The sequence below is a fragment of the Anomaloglossus baeobatrachus genome, chromosome 2, assembly GCF_048569485.1.
Source record: "Anomaloglossus baeobatrachus isolate aAnoBae1 chromosome 2, aAnoBae1.hap1, whole genome shotgun sequence".
In the NCBI taxonomy this organism is placed as follows: Eukaryota; Metazoa; Chordata; class Amphibia; order Anura; family Aromobatidae; genus Anomaloglossus; species Anomaloglossus baeobatrachus.
The window spans coordinates 107,846,993-107,864,831 of record NC_134354.1 but is presented as its reverse complement, the minus strand read 5'-3'; the positions used below and the strand labels follow the sequence as shown (position 1 = coordinate 107,864,831).

General features: G+C 44.5%; 1 long non-coding RNA gene across 1 annotated transcript; it reads left to right on the top strand.

Moving 5' to 3' along the window:
* The first annotated feature begins 8,762 nt into the window (after positions 1-8,762).
* Positions 8,763-13,570, top strand: LOC142284317 (uncharacterized). The gene is made up of 2 exons (XR_012745841.1): positions 8,763-8,836; positions 12,676-13,570. It is a non-coding gene; the product is annotated as an uncharacterized LOC142284317 (long non-coding RNA).
* Positions 13,571-17,839: the final 4,269 nt, after the last annotated feature.

Here is a 17,839-nt window from a genome sequence, read left to right as displayed (position 1 = left end):
GGAGATTCAACTGATCTGTATGAGTGGCAATTTCATATGGAATCCCTGCATCTGTAGTCTCCTCACTAGAGCTGGAAGAATGTCATCTGTAGACTTGGGCTATGTTCTCACAATCAATATTTGGTGAGTTTTTGAAGTAGCAAATATTCTGCACCTATTAAAGGGAATCTGTCCGGTCCAATATGCACCCAGAACCACAAGCCGTTTTTGTGCATATTGCTAATCCCTGCCTAACAGTTGCTGTGTACACTAGCATAGATCAAGAGATCTTTAGAAAAGTATTTCAAAATATTGTAAATTATATGCTAATGAGCCCAGTGACTAGTTGCAGTGGCATTAGTTCCCTTGACTAGTCGGCCCACAGCAGATTAGCACACCTCTTTGGGCATACTAACATGCTAATGAATGTGCAGAGACGCCGTACATTCCTCAGTCATGGTGGCGGTCGGCGGTGGATGGATGTGCACTGCGCATGATTGGGATTCTCAGCACTTCTGGTCATGTACACTATACCTCACTAAAGCCCGGAAGCTTACACTGGCATTAGTTTAGTGTGTATGATTGAAAATCCTGAATCTCGCAATCATGCGCCATGCACATCAATCAGTCTGCAGAGTGAGGCATGTGCAGTGTCTCTGCACATTCAATAGCATGTTAGTACACCCAAAGGGGCGTGCAAACCTGCTATGTGGGCCGACTAGCCAAGGGAACTAATGCCCCTGCAAGTAGTCGCTGGTCTTATTAGCATATAAGAAACGATCTTTAGAAATGCTTTTTCTAAAGATCTCTTTCTAGGCTAGTGTATACAGGGACAGTTAGGCATGGATTAGCAATGCACCCAGGACTGCTGGTGGATCTGGGTGCATCGTGGACCTGACACGTTCCCTTTAAGTTAGATGTGTTTATGATATATCCTGGTATTTTGGCTGATAACTTTGTCACATGTAAATTACATTCATTTTTTGTGTTTTAGAATTTGCTTTTTTCTTACCTGCCATTTTTCCACACATTTCAATTCTCTGCATATAAAACTTTGTGTATTCTAAAGAGAAATTTGCATATTGCGGATTTAAAAGATGCACGACAAATGAGTTTGTGTAGAAAAGCACAGTGGGCAAAAGATTCCCATCCACTTTGCTAGAACTACTACTCTACAGAAAACCAGTCAGTATCTGGTGTGACCACTATTTGCCTCACTCCATGTAACACATCTCCTTCGCATGGAGTTGATTGTGGCCTGTGTAACGTTGCTCCACTCCTCTTCAATGTGCAAAGTTGTTGGATATTAGAAGGAACTTAAAGCCACTGTCATCTACAACAATCCAGAGGATCGAAAACATGCTCAATGGGTGACATGTCCGGGGAATAAGCTTCCATGCGAGAATGGGGATGATTTTAGCTTCCAGGAACTGTGTACAGACCCTTACAACATGGGGCCGTGCATTATCATGCTGCAACATGAGGGGATAGTCGTAGATGAATGGCATAACAATGGACCTCAGGATCTCGTCATGGTATCTCTTTGCATACAAAATGGCATCAATAAAACGCACTTGTGTTTGTTGTCCATAATATACACCTGCCCATTCCATAACCCCACCGCCACCATAAGGCACTCAATTCACAATGTTGACTTCCGTAAACCGCTCACCCTCATACACGCAGTCTGCCATCGGCCGAGTACAGCAAAAATTGGGATTAATCTGTGAACAGACCTCTCCAATGTGCCAGATGCCATCGAATGTGAGCATTTACCCACTCAAGTCGGTTACGATAACTAAGAGCAGTCAGGTGCAGACCCCGATGAGGATGACGAGCAGCAGATGAGCTTCCCTGAGAGGATTTATGACAGTTTGAGCAGAAATTCTTTGGTTATGCACCGATTGTTGCAACAGCTGTTTGGATGGGTTCATATGATCTTAGAGGTGAAGATTCTGGATGGTGAGGTCCTGAGCTGGTGCAGTTACACGTGGTCTGCGGTTGTGAGGCTGGTTGGATGTACTGCCAAATTCTCTGAACAGCCTTTGGAGACACCTTATGGTAGAGAAATGAGCATTTAACAGCTCTGGAGGACATTCCTTCAGTCAGCACGGCAAGTGCATGCTCCGTCAAAACCTGCAACATCTGTGGCATTGTGCTGTGTGCTAAAACTCCACATTTTAGAATGGTCTTTTATTGTGGCAAGCCTACGGCACACCTGTGCAATAATCATGCTGTCTAATCAGCAGCTTGATATGCCACACCTGTGAGGTGGATGGATTATCTTGGCAAAGGAGAGTTAGGCTGGAATCACACTTGCGATTAACTTGTACGAGTGCAATACGAGAAAATCTCGCATTGCACTCGGACCAATGTTAATCAATGAGGCAGCTCAGATCTGCTATTTTTTTCTCAGTCCAAATCGGACTGAGAAAAAAATCGCAGTATGCTGCGTTTTGGTGAGTTTCTCGCACGAGTCTCTTCAATGCAGGTCTACGGGTCCGTGAAAAAAAAAAAAGGATGTCACACGGACGGCACGCACACCATCCTAGTGACATGCGTTTTTCTCAATACATTTCACGCATGTAGCACAGAACACTGTAAATGCTCCTGTACATAACAGTACGAGTAGCAGCTGCTGAGGGAAAAAACTGATTGCACACTGACGGATGAAATGTGAGAAGAAATCGTGCTACTTTCTAGCATGAGAGTCGGACCGATTTTACACTTGCAAGTGTGATTCCAGCCTTATGCGGGCGTCACACGTGACGATCTGTCGTGCGATATGTCGTCGGGGTCATGGTTTTCGTGACGCACATTCGGCATCGTTTACGACATCCCGTGTGACACCTACGAGTGACTCAGAAAGTTCGCAAATCGCGTATTGTTGACACATCACTCATTTTTAAAAAGTTGTTTATTTTTCTTTGTGCCGGTTGTTCATCGTTCCCAGGGCAGCACACATCGCTCCGTGTGACACCCCGGGAATGATGAACACAGCTTACCTGCGTCCCGCGGCTCCCGGCGGCAATGCGGAAGGAAGGAGGTGGGCGGGATGTTTACCTCCCGGTCATCTCCGCCCCTCCGCTTCTACTGGCCAGCGGCTGTGTGACGTCGCTGTGACGCCGAACGTCCCTCCCCCTTCAGGAAAAGGATGTTTGCCGCCCACAGCGAGGTCGCTCAGCAAGTAAGTACGTATGACGAGGATTTAACTACTTTGTGCGCCACGGGCAACTAATTGCCCGTGATGCACAAACGACGGGGGCGGGTACGATCGCTCGTGCGATCGCACGATAGATCGTACCGTGTGACGCCCGCATTAGACAAATTTGTGAACAATATTTGAAAGAAAAGAGCCTTTTGTGTACATAGAAAAAGCCTTAGATTTTAAAGTACAGCTTATGAAAAATGGGAGCAAAAACAAGTTGCATTAAAATTTTTGTGCAGTGTAGCTGTAATTTTTATTTCATAATCATTTATTTCATAGTCCACATGAAAATAAGCATCTTTGTAATATTTCTTATCAGACAAATTTCCTTTTTCTGCCAGAAATGATCAGTCATTATCAAAACTCTCAATTCTGAGGTAACATCTGTATCCAGTGAAAACTTTGCCATTACTGAGAGGAGATGGCAGCTGGTGCTGATGAGATTCCATGTAGATAAGAGGGAGGAGGGGGTGGAGCTCGGCCTATAGCTCCTCCCCCTCTTCTATCTTTATACAATATGGCAGTTGTTAAAGGGGTATTCCCATCTCCAAGATCTTATCCCAATATGTAGTCTGTGTAATGATAACAATATTAGCAAATACCTATAATTAAACATGTAGTATAGTCCTTCTGATTCACTATGTCACTTACGTCATGTGCAGGGTTTTTGCAGGAGCTTAGGTATCAATGTTTACGACCACACATATAGTGAAAGTTAAGGCCCAGTCACACTAAACAACTTACCAGCGATCCCAACAACGATACAACCTGATAGGGATCGCTGGTAAGTTGCGATGTCACACTAAGGGTGGCTTTACATGCTGCGATATCCGGCCCGATATCGCTAACATGACACCCGCCCTCATCGTTTGTGCGCGATGGGCATATCGCTGCCTGTCGCGCACAAAATCGCGCACCCCCGTCACACATACCTGTCCTTCGACGTTGCTGTGACCGGCGAACCGCCTCCTTTCTAAGGGGGCGGTCCGTTTGGCGTCACAGTGACGTCACTAAGCGGCTGCCCAATGCTCCTGTTCTCTGGACTCCTAGCCACAGTACACATCGGGTTAATTAACCCGATGTGTACTGTGGCTACGTGTGCAGAGAGCAGGGAGCTGGCACTGACAGCTGAGAGCGGCGGACGCTGGTAACGAAGGTAAACATCGGGTAACCAAGGTAAAGGCTTCTTGGTTACCCGATGTTTACCTTGGTTACCAGCGTCCGCAGAAGCCGGCTCCTGCTGCCTGCACATTTAGTTGTTGCTCTGTCACACACAGCGATCTGTGCTTCACAGCGGGAGAGCAACAACTAAAAAATGGTCCAGGACATTCAGCAACAACCAACGACCTCACAGCAGGGCCCAGGTTGTTGCTGGATGTCACACACAGCAACATCGCTAGCAACATCGCTGCTACGTCACAAAAGCTGTTCCTTAGCAGCGATGTTGCTTAGTGTGACGTGGCCTTTAGTTAGTTGCTCATGGTTGTAACCATGGGCACCTAAGGTCCTGCAATACCCTGCACATGGGGTAGCGATTGACAGTAGTATGAGTACTAAAATGGAGGTCTGCCATAGACTGGGGTGAACAGGTCAAAACGGAACCCTCAGTAAACGAGGTTTGTCCAGCGGTGAAAGAAACCATTAATAGTATCAGGTCCCTGTGGGTGGGATGTGATTATGGCCCGCGGGACTCCATGACTATAGAGTGGAACTGTGGTGTCAGATAGAGAGGAAGAGGATGTTGAAACAGCAACAGTAATACCAGGAACTATGGAGCAGTCTGCAGGAAAAGTGTGCTTTGAAGTTGAATATACAGTACCTTACCTACAAAGTTCAAGTGGTAGGCTGGGGCTACATAATGGTATGGCATCCGATGCGAGTGCATCAGATGCCATATACTAATAACCCTTGGTTTCTGCTGTGCTGCGAGTGTAAGCTGGGTGTCATGCCACTGTGATCCAATCCTGTGATCGGATGGATCACAGCTGTGCAGTGCAATGTTTCACTCACACCCATAGACTTGTATGGGTGCGAGTGAATATGAATCGGATTCTACTCGCAGCATGCTGCGACTGTTTTGTTGGTCCAATTAAGGCTGAAAAAATAATCGCAGACTGGAACGACCCCATAGAGCAGTGATGGCGAACCTATGGCACGCGTGCCAGACTGGGCACACAGAGCCCTTTTTGCTGGCACGCGCACTGTCACCACACTGAGCCACTTTGATCTGCCGGTGTGATCGCGCCAGCAGATCAAAGTGGTGTTGAGCAGAGGAAACATTTCTCATGTAAAGCGCTGTGGAATTAATAGCGCTATATAAATGAATAAAATTATTATAAAATTATTATAAAATTATTATTATTATTTCTCCTCGCTCTGACACTCCTCCTCTCCTGGGCTGCAGGCCTGTTGCCTAGGAGAGGGAGGAGCGTCAGTAGGCGGCGCCGGCATCTTGTGGCCGCGCGAAAACTGAACTTACTGAGGACCCAGCGGCACGCAGCGGAGGAGCGAGTTCTGGAAGGTGAGGTTTTTTTTAATTTTTAAAAGCTGCGTGCGGCTGTGCCAAGGTGTGGGGGACAGTGGCAGCACAGGGAAAACATGGGGAGCACAGGGAAAACATGGGGGGTATGGAGAGCACGGGGCATACATGTAGAGCACGGGGCATACATGTAGAGCACGGGGCATACATGTAGAGCACGGGGCATACATGCAGAGCACGGGGCATACATGCAGAGCACGGGGCATACAAATCACAGGGCAAACATGGCTGCAAGGATGGAGGAAACGTGCAAAGATGGGGAAACGTGCAAAGATGGAGAGAAACCTGCAAGGATGGGGGGAAACATGACTGCAAGGATGGGGGAAACATGACTGCAAGGAAGGGGGGGGAAACATGGCTGCAAGGATGGGGGGGAAACATGCCAGGATGGGGTACATTTAGCAGGAAGGGGTACATTTACCAGGATGGGGGATACATTTACCAGGATGGGGGGGAAACATGCCAGGATGAGGAAAAATGCCAGGATGGGGAACATTTAGCAGGAAGAGTGACCTTTATCAGGATGGGGGAACATGCCAGGATGGGATACATTTACAATGATGGGGTACATTTACCAGGATGGGGTAAATTTACCAGGATGGGGTACATTTACCAGAATGGAGGGCATTTACCAGGAATGGGGCCATGATGGGGACAAATATACCAGAATGTAGGAAATATATATCAGGATGGGGGACATGTTTACCAGGAAGTGGCCCAGGAAGGGGACATAACTACACAATGAAAGGGGAGGGGAGCAACTCGTACGTCTTTATGGGATTTCAGGATGTTCAGACTTTGCAATGTAGATGTGGATTACAGGGTGAAATCTCTGTCTAATATGCTGCAATTTTTTCCAGAGAGATCAATCCAACTGCTGTGTCTGGAAAGGGCAGGGGCTCGGCTTCAATGTCTGGTAAGCATGAGCGTGATGCCCCCTGCTGGAGAGAAGAGAAGACTGCAAAGGTAAGGTTAAAATCAATTATTTACATAATAGGATTGGTTGGCACTTCGGAAAAAAAAATGGGTTTAGGGCTACAGTTTGGGCACTCGGCCTGTAAAAGGTTCGCCATGACTGCCATAGAGTAATATTTGTCCAAGTGGAATGTGATTATTTTTTTTATCGCATTCCACTTGGATCGTTTTACTCGCCATGTGTCCTAGCCCTTATGCTCACAGTAATGATGTGACAGAAATACTGTGCGTAACTGTTAGTAAAAGATTGTTGAAAAAGAAACATGAATCTCTATCCATGAATCCCCAGCAGGAAACTCCTGGTCTGAATGAGGCCCTGAGAAGAGGTATGGCTTGCACACACAAAGTTCACACACCCAATTAGGAACACCGCTACCAATCTCTTCGCCCTTGCTCTGTGCAGACGGCCGGGGCATGGGCTAAAGAGAGAGAAGTGCTGAGCCGAAGCAGAAGCCACTTGCCCACTACTGCGGTGCACCCGCACTCTCTGCCGCCCCTCTACATACATGTGACACTACGATTCTGGACCCAACCTGTCAGGATACTTGTTTATTATATCATACCATTGCAGCTGGAAGTGAGATTGTGGTTGCTTAACGCTGTATCCTGAGAGGTGCACTGGTTCTAATCTGCTATGTGAATATAAGCCGAGTTGGTTTGGAGAATGGGGTTCAGGTGATGGCATCTATGGGACAGTCTCTGCTGCAAATTATGCTTTCTGTAATAATACATTGGGTGAAGTAGGTGGGTTCAGCTATTGGTTCGAGCCTCCAAAACATTTCCCAGTTTCTTATGTGGACACTTTGGAAATGTTGTAGGCTATGCCTTTATTAAGGAATGATGATGGACACTTTTATGTACTATTGGTATATGATTTTACCGTGAAAACACAGACATTAGGGCTAACATTTTTTTGTGTTTTAGACATGGTTTTTGAGGGGTGTGATCTAAAGAAAAGGGGTCTAAAAAGGATGTGGGGACTAAGTTGCAGAACAACTTAGTGGACCAAAGTAAGCAAACTTATAGTGTAAAGTTAAGGCCCCCATACACATTAGAATACAGTAGGAAGAACCTGTCAATATTTATGAGAGCAGCTGACACTCAAATGTGTATGTGACCTCCCGACTCTCCCCTAACAGATGATTTTGGGAGAGAGAAGTACCTGGAATATTGAATTCCATGAGATAAGCTGTTGTCTGAAGAGTCTGACAATGGCTTCTTCATAGAGTACACACGAAGGTTCAGACGAGCATTCTTGTGTATTGGTAAGAACGAGATAAATAGTGTTTGGCCAAACATTCATTCACCCAACAGCTGTCGAATGTGAATGGAAGGTTTTGGACTAGACAGTATAAAGATGCAGCAAATTTATCAAACAGTATGGGCCACTTTAATAAATCTGGCATAGGTTAAATTGTCTATGTCTAAAAATTAGATTAAGAAAATCATCCACATTGACTTTAGAATGCAGGTAGCCACCCTAATGAACAATCCCTGTTAGCGCTTAGCGCAGGGATTGCATGATCACACTGACCCTATAGGTTTTTTAGGGTTTTTGTATCTTAGTCAGGTTGAGAGTTATGGGGAATCTGCCTGGTACCGCGAGCAGACCTGGGTAACCTATGGCTTTGCTGCGCACTAATTCTACGGTGTCTGCTTGGTGGCTAGTAGAATTGGAACGGGCTAGTTTTGTATAAAAAGGGGCTGTGAGAGTTTTCCCCCACCCGCCCGCTTATTTTGATGAATAAAATTGTATATTTTAATTTTTATGTCGTGTTCGTTTATTAGTGAGGAAGAATCGCCCAGCCATTTGGGTGGATTTGGTTATTACACACGGTAATATTTAAAAATATATTGGTGGTAATTCTGGTGGTTTTTGATTTTAATATGTTATGGTTATTGAATTATTTATTTAACTCTTAATAAACAACATGGCCATGTATTTCCACAATATTGATTGCCTCTGTCAATTATTTTAGTTTATTAAGGTTGAAGTGAGGAGTGTGGGTTGTGTGTGATCATAAGAATGCCATTGTGATGTAATAGATTCTGCTGCTTAGAGAAAAGTCAGAGACATTCTTGTTAATAACATCTCGGGGAGTGCTGGTGGTGGATGTAAAGTAGAGTCATTGGAGGTAGGAAATTAGATTATGAGTATTTAATAGATTTTTAGTGTTACTAGTATTAGAGTTCTATATATTGAAATACTGTATCTAAAAAGATACATCTGCATGTTTTTCTCACTATCTGACTAAATCGGAATAAATCTTTCCCGTTTTAGATCAATTAGGAACCAAAATTATTTATATTTGCCAAATGCCAAAATAATGAGAGAGAATGTTTAATGCATTTTTATTACTTTCTGCAAAGTTAAAAGTTTACATACATTTCATTAGTATTTGGTACCATTGCCCTTAAACTGTATGACTTGGGAGAAATGTTTTTTATGTCCTTCCACAAGCTTCTCACAATAGTTGGTAGGAATTTGGGCCCATTTGTTCTAACAAAACTGGTGTAACTGAGCCCTGTTTGTATGTCGCCCTTTGCTCGCACCGGCCTTTTCAGCTTTAACCATAAATTTTCAATAGGATTGAGATCTAGGGTTTGCAATGGAGGCTCTAAAACATTGACTTTGTTATCCTTAGGCAACTTTGTAACCAGTTTGGCAGTATGCTTCTGGTCATTGTCCATTTAGAACACCTATTTTCCAAATAGCTTTCAGTTCCTGGCTTATGTCTTCAGTATTGCCACATAATCATCTTTCATCATGATGCCATCTATTTTGTGAAGTGCACCAGTCCCTCCTGCAGAAATCAACCCTACAACATGATGCATTGCTGCCACCCTGTGTTTCACAGTTGAGATGGTGTTCTTAGGCTTCAAAGCTTCTCCCTTTTTCCTGCAAATGTAACGATGGTCATTATGGGCACACAGTTAAATTTTAGTATCGTCAGACCCCAGGACATGTCTCCAGAAATTAAGGTCTTTGTTCATATGTGCATTTGCAAATAATCTGGATTTTTTTATGTTTCTTTTGGAGTAATGACTTTGTCCTGGCAGACTGGCATTTCAGCCCATGTTGCTACAGTACTCGTTTCATTGTGGATAATGACACAATCTTACCAGTCTTTTGCTCTTGTTCTTGGGTTAATATGCACACGTCTGACCAAAGCACGTTCATCTCTGATACACAGAACCTGTCTCCTTCCTGAGCGGTATAATGGCTGGACATTCCCATCTTATTTGTACTTGCGTATAATTGTTTGCAAAGAGGCACCTTCAGGTATTTGGAAATTGCACCCAAGGATGAACCAGACTTGTGCAAGTCCACAATTCTCTTCCTGAGATCTTGGCTGATTTATTTTGACTTTCCCATGGTGCTACACAAAGAAGCAGTGTGTTTCAGGTGTGCATTAAAATACATCCAGAGGTGTGTCTCTAATTAACTCAGATGTTGCCAATAAACCTATCAGAAGCTTCCAAAGACATGACATCATCATATGGGCTGACTCATACTGTTTAAAGGCATAGTACTCTTAAGTGGGCTTTACACGCAACGACATCACTAACGAGATGTCGTTGGGGTCATGGAATTCGTGACGCACATCCGGCCTCGTTAGCGACGTCGTTGCGTGTGAAATGCAGGAACGACCGTTAATGATCAAAATTACTTACCTAATCGTTGATCGTTGACACGTTGTTCCTTTCCCGATTATCATTGCTGTTGCAGGACGCAGGTTCTTTTTCGTTCCTGCAGCAGCACACATCGCTATGTGTGAGACCGCAGGAAGGAGGAACATCACCGTACCTGCGGCCGCCCGCAATGAGGAAGGAAGGAGGTGGGCGGGATGTTCGGCCCGCTCATCTCCGCCCCTCTGCTTCTATTGGGCAGCCACTTAGTGACGCCACTGTGATGCCGAACGAACCGCCCCCTTAGAAAGGAGGCGGTTCGCTGGCCACAGCGACGTCGTTAGGCAAGTAAGTCCGTGTGATGGGTGTAAGCGATGTTGTGCGCCACGGGCAGCGATTTGCGCGTGACGCACAACCGACGGGTCGGGTGCTTTCACCAGCGACATCGTGTGCAAAGCCCGCTTTAGTGTATGTAAACAGTCACCAGACCTGAACCCTATCAAGATGGTTTGGGGTGAGCTGGACTGCAGAGTGAGGGCCAAGTACTAAGCATCTCTGGGAATTCCTTCAAGACTGTTGGAAAACCATTTCCGGTGACTACCTCTTGAAGCTCATCAAGAGAATACCAAGAGTGTGTAAAGCAGTAATCAAAGCAAAAGTTGGCTACTTTGAAGAACCTAGAATATAAGACATATTATCAGTTGTTTCACACTTTTTTGTTAAGCATTTCATTCCACCTGTGTTTCCAATTTTTGGTCAATTAGGATTATCAAAATTATGTATATTTGACAAATGCCAGAATAGTGAAAGATAGAATGTTTTAAGGCATTTTAATTTCTTTCTGCAAAGTCAAAAGTTTACATACACTAGTAAGTATTTCATTCCACATGTGTTAATTCCTAGTTTTGATGCCTTCAATGTGAATCTACAATTTTCAGAGTCATGACAATAAAGAAAACTATTTGCATGAGAAGGTGTGTCCAAACTTTTGTTCTGTACTATATATATATATATATATATATATATATATATATACACATGCAGCATATACTGTTGGTGTCTGTATATGTGTCTATATATTATGCATGTATTCTGTATAAATGTATATGTATATATGTACACTGTATCAGTGTGTGTGTGTGTGTGTGTAACATATATATATATATACACACACATACAAAATCATGCTCAAAATTGTTGGCACCCTTGAAATTGTTCCAGAATATGAAGTATTTCCCGCCATGCTTAGTGTGGTACTTACGGACGCACAGTGCACAGATTGTGTCACCTTCTCCCTTTCTATATAGTTTCAGGTGTGATTTTCATATTGTCCACAAAGAGCATCATATGCTTGAAACAAAGTTGTTTATCCACAATTTTGGAAAGTTGTTAACAATTTTGTCTTGTCCATTGTTGGGGTGTTGAGTCCAACTTGCCTTGTTTTCCCTCAATTTATTATTATTATTATTATTTAATATTTTAGTGCCATTTATTTCATGGCGCTTTACAAGTGAAAAAGGTATACATAAAAACAAGTATAATAATCATGAACAAGACAAGGCACAGACTGGTACAGAAGGAGAGAGAACCCTGCCTGCGAGGGCTCACAGTCTACAGGGGATGGGTAGTGGGACAGTAGGTGAGTACAAACCCGGTTGCGCAGTGGTGTACTGGTCTGAGGGTTATTGTAGGTTGTAGGCTGTAGAGGTGGGTCTTCAGGTTCCTTTTTAAGCTTTTCACAGTAGGTGAGACTCTGATATGCTGGGGTAGAGCATTCCAGAGTATGGGGGAGGCACGGGAGAAATCTTGTATGTGATTGTGGGAAGATGAGATAAGAGAGGAGAAGAGAAGGAGATCTTGTGAGGATCTGAGGTTGCATGCAGGTAAGTATCGGTAGACTATGTCACAGATGTATGGAAGAGACAGGTTGTGGATGACTTTGTATGTCATGGTTAGTGTTTTGAACTGGAGTCTTTGGGCAATGGTAAGCCAGTGAAGAGATTGGCAGAGAGGAGGGGCCAGGGAATATCGGGGTGAGAGGTTGATTAATCAGGCCGCAGAGTTTAGAATAGATTGGAGGGGTGGAAGAGTGTTAGAAGGGAGGCCCCAGAGCAGGAGGTTGCAGTAGTCGAGACGGGAGATAATGAGGGCATGCACTAGTGTTTTTGCTGATTCTTGTTGTGTTTCAATACACACAAAGTAAATAAACATTTTTATAAGAAAACATGTATAATTGCAAAATGTTTCTGGGAAAAATACTTCATTTTCTGAAACATTTTCAAGGAGGCCAACATGTTCAGCCATCACTCTATATCTCTCCTTTCACTTTTTTTTTTCTTTGCAGAGATGTAACCATCTGTGACAACTATCAACACCTCCATGATATCTTTTGAATGACCATACAAATCTTTAAAACCTGTAACTGCATCTCGATTCCAGGAGAGGATCTGTCACAAAATGCCTAAACCCAGCTACACCAATTGCAGAGTCACCCAGAATATTTCTAGTGAGGGCTTCCCATCAAGTACTACCAGTGAACCCAAATGCTGCCATTGCAAGTGCTGCTCTCATATTCCTGGGAAATGTACCTGTAAGTCTATTGTTCAAACTCCAATCAAAGGTGTAATGACCATTGGCTGTCCATCTCATCCTAACTTTGATTGTTATCTGGACATTATTCCACCCAAATGTCCTAAGATCTGCAAGTGCCTTGACAGAGGAATGACCATGAGCAATCCACCTCATCCTACCGTTCGCTGTTATTTGGACATTATTCCACGCAAATGCCCTAAGATCTGCAAGTGTCCTGACAGAGAAATAAGCACTAGCAATCCATCTCATCCTACCTTTCAGTGTTATTTGGACATTATTCCACGTAAATGTCCTAACATCTACAAAAGCCCTGACATAAGCAGCGACAAATCCTTAGTGCCATTGGACAAATCTAAAAGCAACTCCCCTGAGCCCTTACAAGGTGTCAACTCTTCTTCACTGGGCTTAAAGAAGTCTTGCAAATGTGGCTGCAATGATTCAATTTGGATGAAAGAACTTTAAAAGCTTGGAGTTCTCAAAGCAGCCATACCAGTCATCTGAGTCTAGACAGGTTTTCATGGACCATGGCATGCCACCTTCTCAAGGACTCTGTAAGAACTGAACAATGATGCTTTCATCTTGAAGAACAAGTTTTAGGTGTAAGACACCTATTGGATACCATTAAACAGTTTGCAGGCTTGGTGTGATTCTATGGTTTTGATGCTTATTACTTATAGCATTTATTACGTTTGTGCAGAATCATATTTTAACAGTTTGTTCTGAGAACTGCGTGGGAGCATGCAAGACATGCGTGGTGCATGGTGCGAAGACATGCAAATAGTCAAGAGGAACATATCAGACTGCTACATCTCATCTATTAACGAGTATAAAAATCTAATACTTTCTCCAGATATACTCAAGCCAAATTTCACACAATTGTATTTTTCAGTCTTTGTCCTAAATGGCAACAGACTGCACAAGGTCCCACAACAGTTAGACTGCACACACCATTAAACAAAAGCCCCTTTTTTCCCCGAGAAAAGACCCACATTAGTAATTCAAACAACTTTATTGGAGAGTACCAAACATATTTTAAGACCACTCTCTTCTATTACAGCCACCATTTTGGAAGGGTACGGTTGCAGCTCATAAAACTAAACATCGGAAGTGCTGGGGTTATGCCGCCGGACTCCCGACACATGTTTCTCATAGCTGACTTCCGCCATCCACTGCGACTTTCAACAACCATTAATCTCAACACCAAACAGTAACATGAAAAGGGAGGGAGGGTGGGCAGCTCTTGATCGCTGATCAAAGAGACCGGAAGGACCTCAGGCACCGAAATATATACCCCCCAAGGGGGAAGGGGAAGGAGTACTGCAGCACATCCGGATCCGGGTCACCTAGGAAACAGGTAAAAACAAACACAAGGAGGAGGGAACAAGCAATGTATGATTAACCCTTTCCAATGCGCCTGGGAAAAAAGAGGGCATATCACATAGCAAGCCACAACCGGGCTGGCCAGTCAGGGGCTGCCCGGCAAATAAAGCTGGGCCCCCTCAATGGCACAATTCACATAAACAAGTCTTCATATGGACCATCGTGTGCCCGTGTGGACAAAAATCACAGCATGAACCCATTGGACTCAGCTCCACATATGCGTTGAGTAGCTTAAATTGGGCCAAATGATACTCGTGGGTTCACTGCAAACAGGCATATAGAATCAGAAATGCAAACATGTCTTCTTCCACCAGATAGAAAATAGCCAGTCCTTCACATGTGAATTTGTCCTTATATATAGTCCAAAGCCAGATAAAAGAAGGAGGGGGGTGGGGGAACAATGCATATTCTCTATTCATCCCAAGTAGTATCTATTTTTTCTCCCCGACTTCATTCATTCCAGAATTGGTAAATGTAAAACACATCTCAATAGGTATGTTAGCCCATGCACACAAGTGTATAATGGCTATATCATAAAGCACAACTTGTAGCAGACAATGTCAGATGAACAAAATTATATATATTTTTTTCAAAACAGCAGTGAGGCTCGATTCACGCATTCCTACAGACCGTAATCCACGGTGGTGTTCTGATTAGTGATGAGCGAGCACTAGAATGCTCGTGTGCTTGGTACTCGAATGAAGCAGGTTAGATGCTCAGACTGGCTCAATTCGAGTAACGAGTATAATGGAAGTCAATGGGAAACTTGATCCTTATTCTGGAAGACCCCCAGAAGGGTGGCGGCAGGAAAATAACTGAAATGGATGAAAACCTTGCTCAAATAGATTGGGAACAGCATGTGGAAGATGCCTGGACGCATCTCTGACTCCCAAGTCTCGCCGCCATTGCTGTTGTTGGTGGCACGTATGCATTGCCACAGGAATTATGTCTTCATTAAAAAAGCGCCGGAGTCCAAGCGTGCATGTACTGCGATCTCCGGTGCCATTTTATTGAAGACACTGCGGTGAAGACTGAGAGGCATCAGCGTGCGCAGATTTTTTTATTTTTTTTTATTTTTTACACAGGCGCCGATGCCTCTCATATTCTTCACCCCAGTGTCTTTAATAAGACATTATTGCTGTGGTAATGCGCATGTGCCACCAACAACAGCAGGGCGGCATGGCACGATATTCAAATAAAGAAATGGGACAAGCTAGGAGGAGACCAGAGGAGGAATAAACGCGAGGACCTGACCCACAAAGACCCACCCATGTTGCACACTTCAATCAAAGTGCAGTGCATTTCTGCAACTTTAATTAAAGATATTTATGAACCAAGCATCTATCATCTTTCTACAACAGGTATGACTGGATTCAGCATCTTAGTGTCATTATGGCACTGTCTTTACTGCATATAGAAAAATCCTGGTGGGTGGTTCTCTTTAAACATGAAACACAATATGTCATGAAAAACTCGCAGAATCACTGGGATCAGTTGAAACGTTCCAGAATTATTACCTCATCAAGGGACACTGGTCAGATTTCTAAAATTGTCTCTGTCATTAAGGCTATGTGCGCACTTTGCTTTTTACCTGCTTTTTACCTGCTTTTTACCTGCTTTTTCAACTGCAGCGTTTAATGCCAAAATGGTTGTGTTCTGCTTTTCAAGCAAAGTCTATGGGAATTTGGGTTTCTTGTCCGCACTATGCTGTTCAAACTGCAGCCTTTTTGTTGCAGAACTTTGGTCAAAAACTCAGCTTTGCAGGGCAAAACCTAAATGGCAAAAACAAAAACATGACAATTGTTTTTGCCATTTGGGTTTTGCCCTGCAAAGCTGAGTTTTTGACCAAAGTTCTGCAACAAAAAGGCTGCAGTTTGAACAGCATAGTGCGCACAAGAAACCCAAATTCCCATAGACTTTGCTTGAAAAGCAGAACACAAACATTTTGGCATTAAACGCTGCAGTTGAAAAAGCAGCAAAAAAGCAGGTAAAAAGCAAAGTGCGCACATAGCCTTAGGGGTACTTCTGGCTGGTGGCAGGCGGACACTGATGGATCTTTGGCTTTGAACTGGGCCTGTGTGACCGCCACCGCAACCGACCTCTGAGGGCCGTCCTCTTTGATGTATAGCACTCGGTCTCCCTCATTTAAGGCATGTAATCTCTTTACTAGGGAGCAGTGCCTAAACCTAACGGCCACATTTACACATTATGCATAAGCACATTGCATACATTAACACAATTCACATTATTCTAACACAATAACGGGCAACCTGTATCTTCAGGACGGGTCACACGGGCCTAGCACTTTCTTACATGTCCATGCAAAACTTATGGAGACGTGTCCGTTTTTTTTCTGGCAGCACGGATGACAAGGGCACATACATGTCTATGAGACCGTGAAAATCACAGGCAGCAAATGGATGGCAACATTGCAAAGAATAGCAGAAACTTTGCAATTTATTTACCTATACATTATGTGAAAAATACTGTAGACCTGTAAGGGGTGGGCAGACCCCTTACAAAGAAGCACAGTCTACCCGGAACGTTGTTATTAATAAAAATGTTTTTATTGTTATTACATTGTTTTAGTGGGTCCCCCTAGTGGCCGGGTGGGACGGCTGTCTCACAGAAACAGGTGGTAGGAGGAGCCGGCAGCAGAAAGGGGAGGGAGGAGTAGTGTTGTGGAGGAAAGTGTGAGATCCAGAAGGGAGTTGTGTCCGGGACGGGAGAGAAGAAGCAGAGCAGGGGCAGAGTGTGGGAGCTGGAAGAATAGGGAAGCCGGAGAGGAAAGAAGTGGGCGGAACCTCAAAGTGCGAAGCAGTACCGGTGTGGGTCCGGTCTGTGGGTAGCCGTAGTGGGAGCCAGGTGAAGCAGATTAGCCGGGCACATCCCCACTGGAGGAGACGTCAGGGCAGGCTTTCCCCCCCAGCTAAAGAAAGCGTGAAGTCATCTGTAACTGCCGGTTTTGGGAAGAGTTGTGAAATAAAGAATGTCTTTTATTTGCACCGAACCATGCCTGGAAAGTGTTTGTACATCGGACGACATCTGCACCACCACACTCTGCCCCACCAAGACATCTCCTGTCCCGATAGTGACGGCGGAGCCAGGGGTAAGCCTGAGAGAAAATGGGGCCATGACTACAACCCCCGAGGCACCCCTGGCACCCCGTTACATGTGGCGTAGTCGGCAGGATGCGGATTATATGCAAGGGGTCCCGACCCAAGAAGACGGAGACCAAGTGGTGCCTAGGGCACAGGATCCGGATTATTGAAGAGTCCCGATCCCTTGGTGGGAAGAAGTAGTGCCTAAGGCGTTGGACCGGGCACAAGATGGCGGCAAGATGGCCGTCGTCTTCAAGGACACAGAAAGCGCGCGAAGAATTGGCGCCAAAAGAAGAGCCTGGGGCTGTCCGGTGCCGAAAAAGAAGTTCGGAGTACTCCGCCCAAAGAGGGGAGGTGCCGGTCCCAGGGCACGGATGAAGATATGTGAAATGGGCGGTGTTTCAGAGAAAAAGAAGTACCGCCGCGGAGGGGTTG